This window comes from Amblyomma mixtum, chromosome 9 (assembly GCF_055824585.1).
Source record: "Amblyomma mixtum isolate Tamu chromosome 9, ASM5582458v1, whole genome shotgun sequence".
NCBI classification, from domain to species: Eukaryota; Metazoa; Arthropoda; class Arachnida; order Ixodida; family Ixodidae; genus Amblyomma; species Amblyomma mixtum.
In genome coordinates this window covers 95,356,793-95,367,056 of record NC_143020.1, presented here as the reverse complement: position 1 = coordinate 95,367,056, position 10,264 = coordinate 95,356,793, and the positions used below count along the sequence as shown (strand labels likewise).

Genomic DNA, 10,264 nt, shown 5'->3' with positions numbered 1-10,264 from the left:
TAAAAAGAGAGAGTGCAAAAGCTTGTTTGCCAGAGCAACTTATGATTCCACTTTCTTATCGGTATTTTAGTTCATAACTGAACTGGGAGGCTTCAATTCGAAGCTACCTAGCTGTTTTGCATTCCCAGATGCATAACTGAAATATTCATTCGGATCTTGTGGAAACTGAATGGTGTTAAAGAGTGCTACGGCCACAGATTGGCTAATTTTAAGGAAGCCCATGATGTCATTGTCACGTTTACTGCGTAAACAGAGCGAGTGTAACGCTTATTGTTTACAATGCAAAGGGTAGCGTAATCATATGCATTGCCTTGACACAGAGACTTACGTTGACATCTCCGCCGAAATAGCTCAGTTGGGAGAGCGTTAGACTGAAGATCTAAAGGTCCCTGGTTCGATCCCGGGTTTCGGCAGTCTTTTTTTCGTTTTTACCTTTTATTGTGATTAGTTTCTTCCTGTTTTGTAGCGGAACTAATACTACCTTTTTACTTATCTGTCAACAATAGGCAACTGCATGCTCTAATATTGACGTATCAAATAAAAACCCTCGATTGCAGTATGAAGAGTCAGATATGCAGATGTGCTCAATTTTTGCGGCCTGTACGGCGAATACCAGCGACATATTTTAACGCAAGAAGAGGCCAGCCGGCTCTAACGTTTTCAAAGTATCCAGCCAAGGTTCGGAAAGGAGCACACAGTACATCTGCGCAGCTAGTGCGTACTGCGCTAAAAACTACGAGGGGGTACCCAAAAGAAACCGGACTAAATTTTTTGATCGGCAAAGCTTGTGTGGTACGGCGTTTTGCCACTAGGAGCGCATAGAACGAACATTCCAGAGTCAGTAATCCCAGTGCCACCGTTGAAGGAGGTCAGACTAGTTTCGGCAGAGTTTTAGAGTGACGACTGTTTTGTGTGAACGTCGTTTTTGCAATGGCTGATTTTCGTGAACAGCGTGCGCCGGTGAAATTTTGATTTTTGCCCCGAAAAAGTTGAATGGAAACTCTTGAAATATTAAGGAAGACGTACAAGGACGATGCTATGGGGACAACTCAAGTGTTCCTGAATCGAATCCTGAATCAAAGCAACAATCATGCCAATGGAAAACTTCAAATTCACCTCGCCTCAAGAAAGCTCGTCAGGTGAAACCAAACCTCAAAACAATGCTGATTTGTTTTTTCGATGACGTGAGAGGAGTCGTCCATTGAGAATTTGTTCCGCAGGGTCAGACAGTTAGCCAGGCTTTCTACTTGGATGTTTTGAGAAGATTGGGCAACAGTGTGCGGTGGAAGCGGCCAGATTTGTGGCGGTCGGGTGACTGGTTTTTCCATCATGGCAATGCCCCTGCTCACACAGTTCTGTCTCTACGACAATTTTGGACCAAAAATGGCATGACCCCTATTCCTCAACCCTCATACTCTCCCGACCTTGCCCCGTGCTACTTTCTTTGTTTCCTAGAATGAAAAAATAGGTGAACGGAAAGCGTTTCGCTGATGTTACTGAGGTGAAGAAAAAAACGACGGAGGCAATCTCAAGCATCACAAAAGATGAATTTAAACAATGTTTTGAAAAACGGAATGAAAGATTCGACAAGCGTATCATTGCAAGTGGGGAATACTTTGAAGGAAATTGAAGGTCTGGGCTTAAAATGTGAACAAACAAGTTCAAACAAAAATAAGTCCGGTTTCTTTTGGGTACCCCCTCGTATACTGAACAATCTGTCAGATAGCTTGCAGGCACGCTGAAAGCACGCTCTGCGTGTCTCGGATAGATGCTTATCCAAATGCTAGCGCTCACAACAAAACAGTTACACCAAAGCAGAGCTACACCAGCCTGGGACTATAATTAGCTTTAGAGATTAGGGAAGGATTTAATGGAGTGAAGCGGACACCCCGCACCCCTCCCTCAAGCGAAACGTTTTATACTTGAAAACTACATTTCTTCCCATATTTTGGGTGTAGAAATCTCGAGAAATGCACGGAGACTACTCCATTCAGAACCGCTCCCTCCAAGAGTATGGATTCGAATCTTGACTGGAACACGCAGATAACTTCGTAGGGAAAGAAAAATTCAGGGGGCACTTTGGCTTTCTAAAGTGCTGCAAGGTGAAAGCTCTTCCTGGCGCACTGTTTGTTTTTATTGCTTTTTATTTCTCATATTTTATTTTTGTTCATTTTGTTATTGTTTTTTATTTCTTATTTTTTACTTTTCTGATTTTTATTGTTGTTATTTTCATTTCCTATTTTTATTTTTTCATTCCTTTCCTTTTATTTATCAAACCCATGCATTCACTAAATGCGCCTTTATTCCTACTCGGAGCGGAGTGGCGGAGTGGTAGTGTCTCCGCTTCAAATGCCAAATGCCCTGATTAGATTCCCAGCTTCGACGCAGTTTCTTTTTAAGTAGTGACGCCGAAACGCGGACAAATCTGCCGACACGGTTGCTAACGACAGCATATGAGGCATTAAAGGCTTTCAAGGTTAGAGACTTCATTACTTCGATAGCTAAGGCTTGTCACATCACAAACAAAATTGATGGAACAACCTTGTGACGTCTGTGATCGGCATTGCCGAACACCAAAGCCGGAGTAAGTGTCAAGACGTGTACTGAGTTTTATCTTTGACGGAATTAACGCTCTAATAAGACGACGAAACGGGATGCAGAGGTCAAGCGCGTGCTGAGAAGTGGCGGAATATTTCATTGCAAACGCAGATCCCACCGCATCAATAGAAACGATCGATTGCAAATTTGTGCCCTTACACTCTCTACAGTATCTGTGATTGGTTCATTATTGCCACGTGATGAATCACGCAAGCATATATCAGTGATCTTTATTCTTCTTCGGTAAAGCGTTCAGCACATGCGCAAGACATATGTGCCCACATCATAGCTGATTGTACGAATTATTAATTTTCCCGCGAGTGGAATAAAGTTTCGCATCGAAAACTGATTGTAATGGACACGCGAAAGAATGGTAAAGCTTGGCGTTCTTTCACGTGCGCTGACAAGATTCGACACTTTTCAGGTTGCTGTCTTGGTGAAATGATAGAAAATGAAAAAGAAATAAATTAATAAATAAAAATTGATTTTTTTTTTCAGGAAAGGAAACGGAGCAAAACTGTCTCACTGCTCGGTGTACACCTCAGCTGCGCAGTCAGGGAAGGAATGAAGGACGGCGAAAGAAAGAGGTGCCATAGTGAAGGGCTCCTCTTCTTCTCTGTCTTCTTTTATTACTTTTTTAAAGCTGATAACAAGAAGTTTTCAGGAGGTACCCCAGCAGGAAAAGAAATAGTATGCACTACATGCAAAGGGATTTTTATAACGCTACTTAAGGTGTCTCGATGTTCAGCTTCGCCGTTCGGTGTGACTAAAAGTACTCCATTACTGTGAGTCACAGGACCAACTGCATGGTGCAACAGTATCATGCCGAAAGGTCGAATTTCAGATACTAACTTAAAAAATCTCATCTCACGATGCAATCCTTACGAAACAAAATGGCGCCTCGATAGAATCTTTTTCGCTTGGTCATGTTGATTTGCCTCGCTGTTTCTAATAGCTGCACAACTGGGGCGTAAATGGTGACCCGGAACTAAATAACTTTATATGAAAACGTTCAAAACCACACGATAAACTGCTTACAACGATGAGGCATTAAAGGCTTCCGCCTTAAAATATTTACTCTGGGCATTCGCCAGACCTGAACGGTATACGCGTCGTCATGTATCGGACCGCCTAGGCGTTTTCCTCTTTCCAGTGATGTGTAAGACATTAACATGCATGTATCACCCTGTGGTATTCGCCTACGACTGCTAAATGATTTCTAATCGAGGCATGGACAAACGCACACTGCCTCTTCATTCCTTGTAATTACGTCTTTGAGACAGGCTGGCTTTAGCGTTGTAGCGAGGTAAAACGACGAAGTAACGATTATATCGAAGTTTTTTTCATTTCTATGACGTCACTGCCATCGTTCGGTTGATGAAACCGAAACATGAGAGACAAATTTGATTATAAATTATTTAGCGGTGATAGGCGAATGTCTTTCGCATTATTACAAAGGTGTTAACAAGCACCCAAAATTCACCTGTCTATACTCCTTTATCATTAACGATCGCTAATGATTAGGTCTGGGGTCTTTGGACATCAGTGTTCTAAAGCGTGTTAGGCGGATGTGCATTCAGGCAGCCGCTAAAACGTTCTTTTTCAAACTACACACAGCGGCGCTGCCTGTCAAGACATTTCTTAATGACAAGGAGATGTTTGTACCCTGGAATGTGAATTGTCGTCTGTGTAACGTGCCTGAGACAACTCATCATTGCTTCATCCTGTGCCGTGATGCCATGTTCTTTTGGGACATACTACAACGAACTCTTAAGAAGGACATTGAAATTACACCATGCACTATTAGATTTCTGCCTGTTGGTAAAAACTCTGCTGTGCCTTATAATCTGTTTGTGTTGATGGGACTATTCAGTCTTTGGAAAAGCCGTATGATGGACAGACATGCCGAGCCACCAAGATCGTCCAAATCTGTGTTTCGTGAACAGTGTGCTTTGGTGAGGAGTGTATATGCTGCACGCGAAGAACCTCCAAGCTGGCTGCCGTGCCTAGATGCATGTGTGTTCCTCCCTGAATTTTGATGTTTTGATGGGGATGCAGTGTTGAGTTAGGGCTATGGCGGGCTCGTATTAAGCAGCCCGGTAAATTGAGACGCGAACCAGTTTGAAGTTTTCCCCCTTTTTACGGAAGTTCTTCCATGCAATAAAAAATAAAGAAGCGCCGAAATAGCTCAGTTGGGAGAGCGTTAGACTGAAGATCTAAATGTCCCTGGTTCGATCCCGGGTTTCGGCATTCGCTTTTTTATTTTTCTTCGCACGCGACAAGAAAATCTGAGTAGAGTCATGTTCACCTGCAGACGCGGTCATAAAGTTAAATCTATTCCTTTTCTTTTCACCATGCTAAGTGGAAACAAATGCGGCTCAGTGATCATAAGGCGTTCAGCTAGACCTGATAGGCAAGATCTAACAGCCGAAAACCAACTGGCCCCAATTCTTTTCTCTTCATCAACTAGCCCTGGTCACGAGCTACGGACCTGCTCGACTCTTACCATTGGGGTTATCAATAAAGTGACTTTCTGCCTCTGCTTGCTAAGTTTCCTGTTATACTACCTACCGTGGACATCACACGCATAATGCTGCAGCTTCAGGCAACTAAAATATATTTCTTATTTTTATGTCTTTAGTTGCATATCATCATCAGTCACCACTGCCACAAGCCTGCACTACGCAGTACAAAAGCCTTCCCCATAGATCTCTAACCAACCGTGCCCATCGTCAGCCGCGCAAACTTCCGAATCACTCCCCCCCTTGACTCTGTCGCCCCTGTTAAGTTTGCTTTCCCTCAGAATCCTCTCCGTTACGGACCATCATTTATCTTGCCTTCGCATTACATGTCTTGCCCCATGGAGGAAGATGAAAATTCCCTGCCTCATGCCTTTTCTTGATCTTAGCTAGTATGTTATTTGTTTCCAAACACACTGTGCTTTCTTCCTGTTTCTGAACCTACATTATCCTTTGATTTCCGTTGCTCGCTGCGTTGTTCACAAAACAATTTCAAACCGTTTCATTATTTTCCAAATTTCCACCCCATAGGTGAGTGTCCGTAAAGTGTAACTGTAGGGATCCAGAACTAGGCCAGGCGGCGCTCCGGGACCGAGCAGTGAGCGCCCTCTTTGGTGGGAATTTCATAAAATGTGAGAACTCTCGTTTAAGACGCTTCCTTTCAAGGTGGTGATCGCATAAAAGTAAACGTTTCGTGTCGTTATTTGCTCGCTTTTGCTTCAATATACATTTTCAAGTGTGCGTTCAAGAGTTCATCTATGATTTACTGCACTTTGTAACGCAACAGCAGAGCTTAGCAAAATTAAACAAAGGTAAGAAAAATCACAGTGCACAAGAAATATTCTGTTCTAAAGCAAAGACGCCACGCTTATTGCTAAGATAATTGAGAGCCCACATGAAAACCAAATGAAAACCTTGCCTATGATTCCAATCATAATAAAAGCATAATAACATCACAAAATAATACGCGAGCGTAATAAAGCCGCGCTACGATGACACATAAAACAAAAAGTTTGCCTCGGCAAAAACTTTTCTCAACATTAATGACAGCCAATTAATGGTTCGCTGAATATTATTGTTTAGTTGTCCTTCAAAACCGGGTATGGCTGAACGCATGCCTCCATGAATCAGCTAACGCCGCTTCACTTGTCGCGCGCACTCAGCATGTAACATCAGCAATCCTTATAGCGGCACACATTGCTCTGTGTGCCGTTGTCAGCGTACCGTACGGTATCGTTGTGTCGCTATGTATTGTTCAGGCCGCTATTGTTTGCACCCTTTGAAGCATTTCGCGCCTTTTACTCGCACATGCATTGGATGTCGGCGTTGCTTTTTCCCGATCACAACGAGCGTCAAGTTTACTATCAGCGTTGACGCAGTCTTCGAATGTTTCTGGGCTGTCGTGGAAGGCAGTTGGGAGCAGCAAAAGTAGAACGGGGACAATGAGTACATCACGAGGTGAGCATTTATTTCTCCACATCTTCTGCATACGCCAAAATAAGGCCATCTTACGCGACATGTAATCGCCTTACAGCCACCGTACCGCGAGCTCTCTATACCCAGTCTCTGAAAGTCTCTTGGACGTCCTGTAGACGTTATAAACGTCCGCAGGACGTCTATGGGAGTTTTCAGTTGTAAGTTCAGCGCCGTCAGTCTGTTTCCCTTGTCCTCTGTCCGTGTTTGTAAGCGCTGGTTTTTTCTACAATGGATCACCACCAACTCGCCCAATCCTCAGTTCTTCTACAAAGGGAGTTTTAAATAGCGGCCCTATCATGATTTCCCATGAACTACAGCCGAAACGAAGTTTCGCAAAATGCCGTTTCGAATTGCAAAGCACCACGAAAAACATGAAGCGCAAATACGGAAAACCGTCACACACACTGCTGAAACAGTTTCGTTTCTCTCTCCGTCTTGCGCTGCTAAATCGAAACGAATCGAAGCAAACTAGCACAACTATCCATCCTCTTAATATTGGTTACATGCAGTACAATCATTTATTCATTCATACGTGGCCGCCGCGGTGGCTCAGTGGCTATGGTGCTCGGCTGCTGTCCCGAAAGACGCGGGTTCGATCCCGGCCGCGGCGGCTGAATTTCTTTGGAGGAGAAATTCGAGGCCCGTGTACTGTGCGATGTCAGTGCACGTTAAAGAACCCCAGGTGGTCGAAATTTCCGGAGCCCTTCACTACGGCGTCTCTCATAGCCTTAGTCGCTTTGGGACGTTAAACCCCATCAACCAACCATTCATACGTGCGTAAGTAAGAACGCCTGCCTTCTCAGGTGTAAAAATGTTACAACTCGTCCACTTGTTCATCGAGCGAGTCGGTCGTAGACACTGGCCAGCCTTCGGATCAGGCCCAGCGGTGTAGCTACAGTTCATATTACTGATACACGATACAAATTGAGCTGATAAATCCTCACAGGAAGCACGTGACTTTGCGGACTGCAGTGATCCACACTTTGCGCCTTCTGTTTTCAGTACCATTTGCATGGGATACAGTAAAACTTCAAATGTGATCCCCAGCTCTTCGTGATCCGTGCAATTTTTTTGGCATTCACCACACAACGCAAATGACTTCCAGCTTTTCGCAAAGACGCAAAGTCGGCGCCATTACGGCTTGAGATAGCTCTACAGTGAACACGTCTCCACAACGCTAACGACGAATTCGCCTCTCGCACTTCTCGGCACCAATTAAGGGAGCCACGCGGCGTCGGGCACCGAAACTTAAGCTTGGGTTTCTCTTCAGGAATCTTGTAAGCTGCTATTCATGACCTGAGAGTACCCGCCAAATTCACTCCACTTCGTTCTTAGTATCGTACGAGGTCTGTTAGAAAAGTATCCGACCTTTGGCCAAAGAAAAAAGACTGGCGCATCTGGAGCGTTGAAAACCTAATAATCTTTAAAGTAGTCTCCTTGGGACTCCACACACTTCTCCCAGCGGTGCTGCCATTGTTGGAAGTATTCCGAAAAGGCCCCTCTCGGAATGTGGTTTAGCTCAGCTGTCGTTGCAGCCATAATGTGCTCTCTTTTCTGAAATCGCGCTCCTTTCAATGGTCTCTTGATTTTGGGAAACAGCAAGAAGTCGCAGGGAGTAAAGGAGAGTAAAGAATCTGCTGAACTACAGGAGTCTGGTTTTTCGCCAAAAAAGTCTTAATGAAGTGCGAGGAATGTGCCGAAGCATTGTCGTGATGGATGTGCCAATTTCCTGCTGACCTCAGCTCCGGTCTCTTGCGCCGCACAGCATCACGTAGGCAATGGAGGACATCACTGTAGTACTCTTTGGTCATTGTTTGACCCTGTGGGGTGCGTTCTCGTGGTGTGCCGCACAGCGGGAGTCAAAGAAAGCAGTCAGCATCACTTTGACGTTGCTGCGCATTTGGCAGGCCATCTTTGGTCTTGGTGACGTGGAATGCTTCCACTGTGACGACTGGGATTTGGTTTCCGGGTCGTATACCCGTACACCTAAGACTCGTCACCAGTGATTATGGTGTTGATGAAGTCGGGTCACTGTTTGTGGAATCCAGCATGTCATGTGAGACTTCAACACGAAGCTGCTTTTGCTACATCGTGAGCAGCTTTGGCACGACTTTCGCCTCCACTCTCTCCATGGCCAAATCTTCGGTGATAATGGAATGGGCAGAAAAATTGCTGATGTCCACCTCTTCCGCAATTTCTTGGATAGTCACACGACGGTCCCGCATCACCACAGCGTTCACTTCGGCAATGACCTGGTCATTTCAGCATGTGGATGGCCGACCAGAGCGTGGCTCGCTCTCCACCGATGTGCGGCCGTCTTTAGACCAGTTGTACCACTGCTTAATCTGTATGCTGCTCATAGCATCGTCACCGAGAGCCGTCTGAATATTTCGAATGGTTTACACTTGGTTGTCGTCCAGCTTCTGGCAAAATTTTATGCAGTAGCGCTGCTCCTGTCGCTCCGCGATTTTCCTTGCAATGAAAAACCGACGAGAGCACTGCGCACTGCCTCACTCAAACGCTTGCTTCCCAGCGATAGACGCTGTCGGCAGGAGAGAAAAAATTCGTGCATGCGCACGAAGGTTCAAGGACGGCTGATGCAAGCGCGCTTTGTTCATATCCATCAGGTTTTCGCAAAAAAAAAAAAAAAATAAAGTCGGATACTTTTCTAACAGACCTCGTATAGCTATTTTTCTCTCACGCTGCAGATGCAGCTTGTTTAGATACATCGAGGGCGGATTTAAATGTAGAAGAACGTTGCAACAATAGCAACAATAGTTCAAATTTCTGTGCACTGCATCGGAAGCATAGCTTGGTTTACAAGTCACAGACTACAAATACTCCTGCTTTGGTGTAGACATTTCAAGACACGGAGCCGCACCCAAAGGTTTCCTCTCAACGAGAGGGAGCAGTAATGCGACTTTTTCAGACAAATTTTTAAAAAGCGACAGTTTTTTGGTGGAATGCTAGTGCGCACATCTGCGGGGAAAAATATGATATGCACATAACTGTCTCACTTCTCAGTGGACATCTCAACCACGCTTTGAGGTGAAGGGCTCCGGAATCATTTTAATCTCCTGGGGATCTTAAACGTGCACTGTCATCGCACAGAACACGGGCGTCTTTTGCGTTTTGCCTCGACAGAAACGCGGCCTCAGCGGCCGGGACTCAGTGCGGAAAGAAGCGGTACTCGAGTGTACACAACTGGGAATTGAAGGGGAATGCTAGTGTGCACAAACGCTGAATAAAGCAAAAGCACCGAAGTTTGGGCCAGTTGGTATTGATCCATCTTGAAAACGTAGCAGCACGAAAAAACGGGGACAAAATAGACACACGTACAGCATATGTCCTGTCGTACGTGTGTCTATTCTGTCCCCGTTTCTTCGTGCTGTTACGTTTTCAAGATGAATAAATCAGAACGATAGTGTGCATAGTAGCGAAAGGGAGCGAAACATTAGTGCGCACAATAGCGGATGTACGGCGCAGAGTGTATTTAAGAAAGCGAATATAGTTAGTGTGCAAAATAAAAATAAAGGAAACATTACTGTACATCACCGCGAAAAAAAGTAGAACGCTGTCCTCGTGATTGCAGTATCCAAAATAGGAATCATGTTCAGTAGCACAATAAAACTTCAACGAGACAGGGTACGATTTACCAGGTGTCCCATAAT

The 10,264-nt window shown here is 44.8% G+C and overlaps 2 non-coding genes across 2 annotated transcripts; both read left to right on the top strand.

The window, feature by feature from the left end:
* The first annotated feature begins 340 nt into the window (after nucleotides 1-340).
* Nucleotides 341-413, top strand: TRNAF-GAA (transfer RNA phenylalanine (anticodon GAA)). The gene has a single exon. It is a non-coding gene; the product is annotated as a tRNA-Phe (tRNA).
* A 4,362-nt stretch (nucleotides 414-4,775) lies between these two features.
* On the top strand, nucleotides 4,776-4,848 carry TRNAF-GAA (transfer RNA phenylalanine (anticodon GAA)). Its single transcript has one exon. It is a non-coding gene; the product is annotated as a tRNA-Phe (tRNA).
* The last annotated feature ends 5,416 nt before the right edge of the window (nucleotides 4,849-10,264 follow it).